At 46.9% G+C, this 6,055-nt stretch overlaps 1 long non-coding RNA gene across 1 annotated transcript; it reads right to left on the bottom strand.

Moving 5' to 3' along the window:
- Window positions 1-407: 407 nt before the first annotated feature.
- LOC149327453 (uncharacterized) lies at window positions 408-4,163 on the bottom strand. The gene is made up of 4 exons (XR_016286068.1): window positions 3,991-4,163; window positions 2,863-2,956; window positions 2,244-2,319; window positions 408-542 (listed from the first exon to the last, which is right to left on the bottom strand). It is a non-coding gene; the product is annotated as an uncharacterized LOC149327453 (long non-coding RNA).
- Between the last annotated feature and the right edge of the window lie 1,892 nt (window positions 4,164-6,055).

Here is a 6,055-nt window from a genome sequence, read left to right on the forward strand (position 1 = left end):
TAATGTATGCGGATGACATTGTTCTACTAGCAGACAAGCGAGATAAGCTGCAGGAACTAGTTAAAATCTGTGGTGAGGAGGGCAACAAGCTAGGACTCCAGTTCAGTAGAGAGAAGTCAGGGATAATGGTCTATAATGATGAGAAGGGAGACCCACTAGAAATACAAGACACTATGATAGACCATGTGAGTACGTATAAGTATCTAGGTGTATGGCTAAGTGAAGGAAAAAAATATCTGGAAGAGCATGAGAGGATTCTGAAGGATAAAGGAAAAAGGAATTCAGACATTATGAAGCATAGAGCACTATGGAACTATAATAGGTATGAGGTGGTTAGAGGGGTATGGAAGGGAATCATGGTACCGGGCCTCACATTTGGAAATGCAGTCCTGTGCATGAAACCAGAAGTACAGTCAGGGCTAGAGGTCAGACAAAGAAGTGTAGGAAGGCTAGCCTTGGGAGCCCATGGGAACACTCCGAATGAGGGAGTCCAGGGAGATATGGGTTGGGCGTCGTTCGAGGTTCGGGAGGCCATCAGCAAACTGAAATATGATCAGAGACTAACTCAAATGGAGGAAACAAGGTGGGCAAAAAAGGTGTACAAGTATCTGTACATAAAAAGTATTAACACAAAATGGACTAATAGAACCCGAAAGCTAAGAACGAAGTATTTACGGGTGAGGGATGGGACGCAACAAATGACTAACGTGAAAGTGGAGGTAAAGGAGTCGGAAAGAAAGATGTGGAAAGACAGAATGCAGGAAAAATCGGCACTAGGCATATATAGGACACGAAAACAGGACATCAAAAAAGAGCGATTATTCGATAATTCGCGGGGCAGTTCACTGCTTTTTGAGGCTAGGACAGGGACTCTGAGAACAATAACATATAGGTCCAAATTTGAAGAAGGGGATATTTTGTGCTCTGCATGTAAAACGGAAACGGAGACCATGGAACACTTGGTTCTGAGGTGCGCAGAACTCCGCCCAGCCCTCCCAGAGGGGACAGCAACGACCATAGAGATAGCGCTGGGATTTACTGGGGAGGACAGGCGAGTGGATGGGAAAAGCGTGACATTGACGAAGGGGAGGTTGGAGGATTGGTGGCGGAAATCAAGGGAGGCGTGAATTTCGAGGGTAAAAGGATAGACAGATTAGATATTGTAAGAGCGAAAGGGAAAAGAAAATTAAATTAACAATGGGGGAAGTATAGGCTAGGTGGCAAAAGCTACCGCCCGGTACAAAGGGTAAAGCCATTATCATCCATCCACTGGGGTGAGGGTCGTCGTGAGGGTTGAAGTCCATATTTCTTTTCCATCCACTGTGTTAATTGCGAGCTATGTTTACCTAATAGGGGCTGGGCATCTAACATCACCGTTATTTCTTTGCAGCAGTTAAAACAATACAGCATACATTTTATAACATGCTTAACGAATTTTTGGGAGCAGCATGCTTTTACCCTTCTACTATTTGTTGCTACTGAATCAGTTTGGCGTTGACAAAAGATCTGTAATAAGGAGTAATTACTCATTGACATCCACTCGAGCACAGCCAAATGGCTACAAAGGAAAGCTATACAGCTTTCACAGAAACTTCGTAGTTAAAGAAAGATTCGTCCTGGTCCGGTGTTCGAACTCAGAACCACCACTTCACTGGAGCAGTCGCTCTATCAATTTGTCCAACCTGGACGGCAAGCTTATGGTAGGGCGAGAGCGAAGTGATCAATAACTCGAGTGGGAACTGTGTTGGTCCAATGTTTTAGGACCCCTAAAACATTGGACAAACTCAGTTCCCGCTTCATGTTACCTCTAAAACATTGGACAAACTGAGTTCCCGCTTCTTGTTACAATACTGAGTGACATTTGGTCTATACACCAGAAATACCGGTAAAGCATCATGATAGAACACAATGTTTTTTAAAGGGATAAAGGAATATGTTCGCCCTTTCAGAGGGCACATATGCATAAGAGGCAACATGTGTGAAATAGTCTCTGCACCTGAAGCAGTGTAAATTCCATTATGTTAACAGCAGCAGTCAAAAGCTTCATGAGCGACTATTTCATACAGATCATGTAATTACATTCATGTAATTCAGGATCAGATTCATGTGATTATACAGGGAGGTACTGCTGCTAAGTGCACGTAGAGCTCTGCATGCATTTCTAAACCCGGCTGTGAGCCTATGTCTACGAAATTTTTCTAAATAGGCAGGTAAGGTATGCATCACTGGAAAACAATACCTACCACAAACAGCTGAGGAGAGATAGCACAGCCAAAAGCTGGAAGCACGAATGGCCCAGTAGATACTGGCAGCTGGCAACTGCAAATAAATATGTCAGAGCAACTGTTGTCAGTGGCCGTAACAATGTCATGAATGACAAGAGAAGAAATTGTCTACTGCTTCATAAATTAGAATAAGGTAGTAACATAGCAACACAAAAAGCAATGAGAGGGCCCATGACAAAAGAAATGAACAGATTGTATGTGATGCACCGATATACATTTTTTCAGTACATTTACATGACTGTCACACCCGCATAGAAAGATGAGCACGCTGGAATACCACTATTTTTATGCATGATGAAAAGAGCGTAACTATTCGAACATAGCATGCACAGGATTTTATTACTACTAGGGTGCTTTGCAGCAGCACCGAAGGTATTTTTAAATTGAACGTAGCGACCAGTAGACCCGTCTGCTTTGCACAAATGATGAGAGGATGGAAAAGGCATGCATTCATTAGCAAGAAGCACGATATCTCACATCACAGCATGAAACGAAAATTGGTATTGAATTTAACAAATCTGCACAGAAATAAAAACTGCCTAGTGGCAATGCAAGTAAGAGCAAGGGAAAAAAATACCGAAGAAAACTGGTGAGTGTGGTGCAGGGAGGTCTGTGGGTAGGGTCTCGTGCCTGGGAATAGTTCCGAGCGCGGAGAATCGCCGGCAGCACAGCTGGTTGCAGTCAACCAAGAATAAATAAGAGAAAGTGAAAATCAATAACAAACCATCACCGATATAGCGAACGACTTGAAAGCGGGCCGCACAAACGAGGGATATAGCAAAAAGCTTGAAATCCTAAATAAGTGCGCAGTTACATCCCAAACAGTTCTCAAAATCTGAAGGCGAGGAAGCATCGACACCTACACCTCAGGGCAGACGCAAGAACGATCTAACTTTGACATAATACTGTGTCAAATTCTGTTCCATGGGGAAGCACAGATAAAAATTTACAAATGACTAGGCAAGGGATATGCCCCAGCCTTTTACACGCGATCATTGTCCCCGAAAAAATTGTATGACAAATATTAAGGCGTAAGCACTAATCCCACGAGTACACACACTGAGCACTGTCTGTTGGCAGCTGGCCTAGCGCGAGTGCTCTGTCGCGCGGCACTGCCGCTCATCGTCATCTTCTAAGTAGCACAAATCAATCCGACGGGCACCAGCCGCGAGGCAACTCGACCGTTGTCAGTTCCCTTGTCTGTCCGCAGCTGGCCTAGCAAGAGCGCTCTCTAACGTGGCACTGCACGCTCATCATCCTCTCCTATGTAGCACAAATCTATGCTATTGGAATGTAGTAAACACTGTCTGTTGTTTTTCGCAGCGCTAGCAAGCGACCGCATAACTCTGTTGTGATAACTGGTGGCATTTTTATTTACCGCGGCACCCGAGTACTAAACGCAGATAGAGACTATGGAGTAACAGTTGCCATGCGGCCTATACGCCCGTTCTTTTCTGGTAAAGGCCGATTCACACGATTTTCCGTTCGCCCGCTGCCGCGGCCGACAGCGCGCCTCTCAATGTGGTGACGCATGAATACGTAGTGCGCGGGCCGCGGGCGAACGGACCGTCGTGTGAATCGGCGTTAACGCATTATAGCTAAGGCAACCGCACGCAGACTGCCTGCACTGCCATCCCTATATAGGCGCACACTAATAACGCGTGCGAATAGAGATCAGAAGTAAAGAAACGTACACGGGACTCACCGTTCAGACGGCTCATCAAGGCTTAGCAAAACCGCACATTCTTCTTCGTTGCCTCTCCAGATGACAAGAAGTCGTAGCGCTACCTTTCTTCAGGGCTTTACCCGTTCAAAATCACCAGTGTTGACAGGGCGTAATTCTCGTCGTTGGTTTCCAAAACACACTTGTGTTCTTCATACACGTTCACCGCACGAGCACTCAAACAATGCTACGAAAACCCAAATAACACAAAACGTGACGACGGGCGACGGCTGCAGTTTTGCTTCGTTGAAAAAACCTACAAATGCGCTTTTTTTATTACTAATATTTGAATTGTGTTCGCAACAAAAACAAATTATATTTTTTCATTTTATTTCTTTATTAAATGCGAATACCAAAGCGCTTTTAGATACTTTTGCTGACATGTCGTTTGTAGAAGCTGCGATCCTGTGATCCCATCCCCGGGTGTCCTAGCAGACGACGGCGCAGACGACGCTGTTGACGGAATGCAATTTCGATTGACGGCAGCGAAAATCCCTTAAATGCGACAAAAAAGGCAAAAAAACGCACCGTATCGCAAAATGGTCTATATCAAGGATATGTTCGACGCGAGCGGTAGGACAAAGAGCAGCTGCGATGCATTACTCTACGCGACACTGGCATGGTCGACGGAGATCTACATGAAACAGAGCTTAAATGTGACCCGTACAAGCGGATTACTGTGATATCAACTGCGTTACGGAACTACGACGATACTTGCTTCACACTTTAGCTTATATGCAACAGCGGCCCGCACTCGCCGCATCCTGTTCGAGTGTACTTTCACTAGCAAGAGCCCACATGCATGGAAGCCGACAGAAGCAACTGTCTTTTCGAGTTCAGATTGTTCCGAGAAATACGAGCAGCTTACTTTAGCACGTACTCGAATTCAAGTTCTCAGCCTGTGTGTCACGTACGGTGACGATGGCGTCGAGGACGAGCTTAAGAATCGCCTTAACGTGGCCGCAACGCAGCCGGTATCCCAAGCATTCGTGCGCTAATTGTTGTTCACCTGTACTGCGAACGTGCGCTCAGTCGCAGGCCAGCCGCTAGCTGCTCGATTTGCCAGCCTTGCGAGTACAATTCGCAAGTTTCTGAGCCAATCTTTGAGCGAGCCGAGCTTTCAGCTATGACGCTGCTCGCGAGCGCGCCGCGCGACGAGCTTCGGCCTGCTCCCTGGCTGCCGTATTCGTAGCTAAGCCTAGGAGGTTTCACTTCGATGCCAGAGCTGAGAGCGCTTTGAAACTGGCTAGCGCTGAGGTGCTACTCTTTGCATTGTAAGTACGTTTTATTGTGAACTATGTCTCGTAGTGAAATAAAGATATGTTCGGGTCCACCCGAACGGTGATGATGGCGTCGAGGACGAGCTTAAGAATCGCCGCAACGCCGCCGATATTCCGTGCATACATGTGTGCTAAATTTGTTCACCTGTGCTGCAAACGTGGGCATAAAGGCTCGCTCAATCGCAGGCCAGTCGCTGCTCGATTTTCCAGCCTTGCGTGCGCGATTCGCAAGCTACGGAGCGAATCATTGAGCGAGCCGAGCTTTCGGCAACGACGGCGCCCGCGATCGCGCCGGGCGACGAACTGTGCGCTGCTCGCTGGCTGCCCTTGTCGTCTCTAAACCTAGCCGATTTCACATAGATGCTGTAGCTGAATGCGCTTCGAAACTGGCCAGCACTTAGGTGCTACCTTCGGCACCGTTTTACTCTGAACCCCGCGTCATAGGGAAATAAATATATGCTCGGTTTCCGCGACCCCTTCAGGAGCGGAGCTATAGCAGAGGCCAGGCGAACTCCAGAGCAGCAGCAAAGCGGCTATGGGAGGAAATTTGTATGGCTGTTATCGCTTCTACCAACAACTCGACATTGACTAATGATACTCTATCCCAGAGCTTTGGTCGTGAACAAACAATACCAGTGCATTTTTCTGACGCCGGCATCCAGGCTGGCAGGCCGGCCCCGAGAAGCTCTAGCGCGCCCTTACGATTGTATGGCCGTAAGGGCGGAGGAGTAAAACAAGCACTGAACTCCCTAGGGGTATGCAGGAGT

Source organism: Amblyomma mixtum, chromosome 10, assembly GCF_055824585.1.
Source record: "Amblyomma mixtum isolate Tamu chromosome 10, ASM5582458v1, whole genome shotgun sequence".
Taxonomy (NCBI): domain Eukaryota; kingdom Metazoa; phylum Arthropoda; class Arachnida; order Ixodida; family Ixodidae; genus Amblyomma; species Amblyomma mixtum.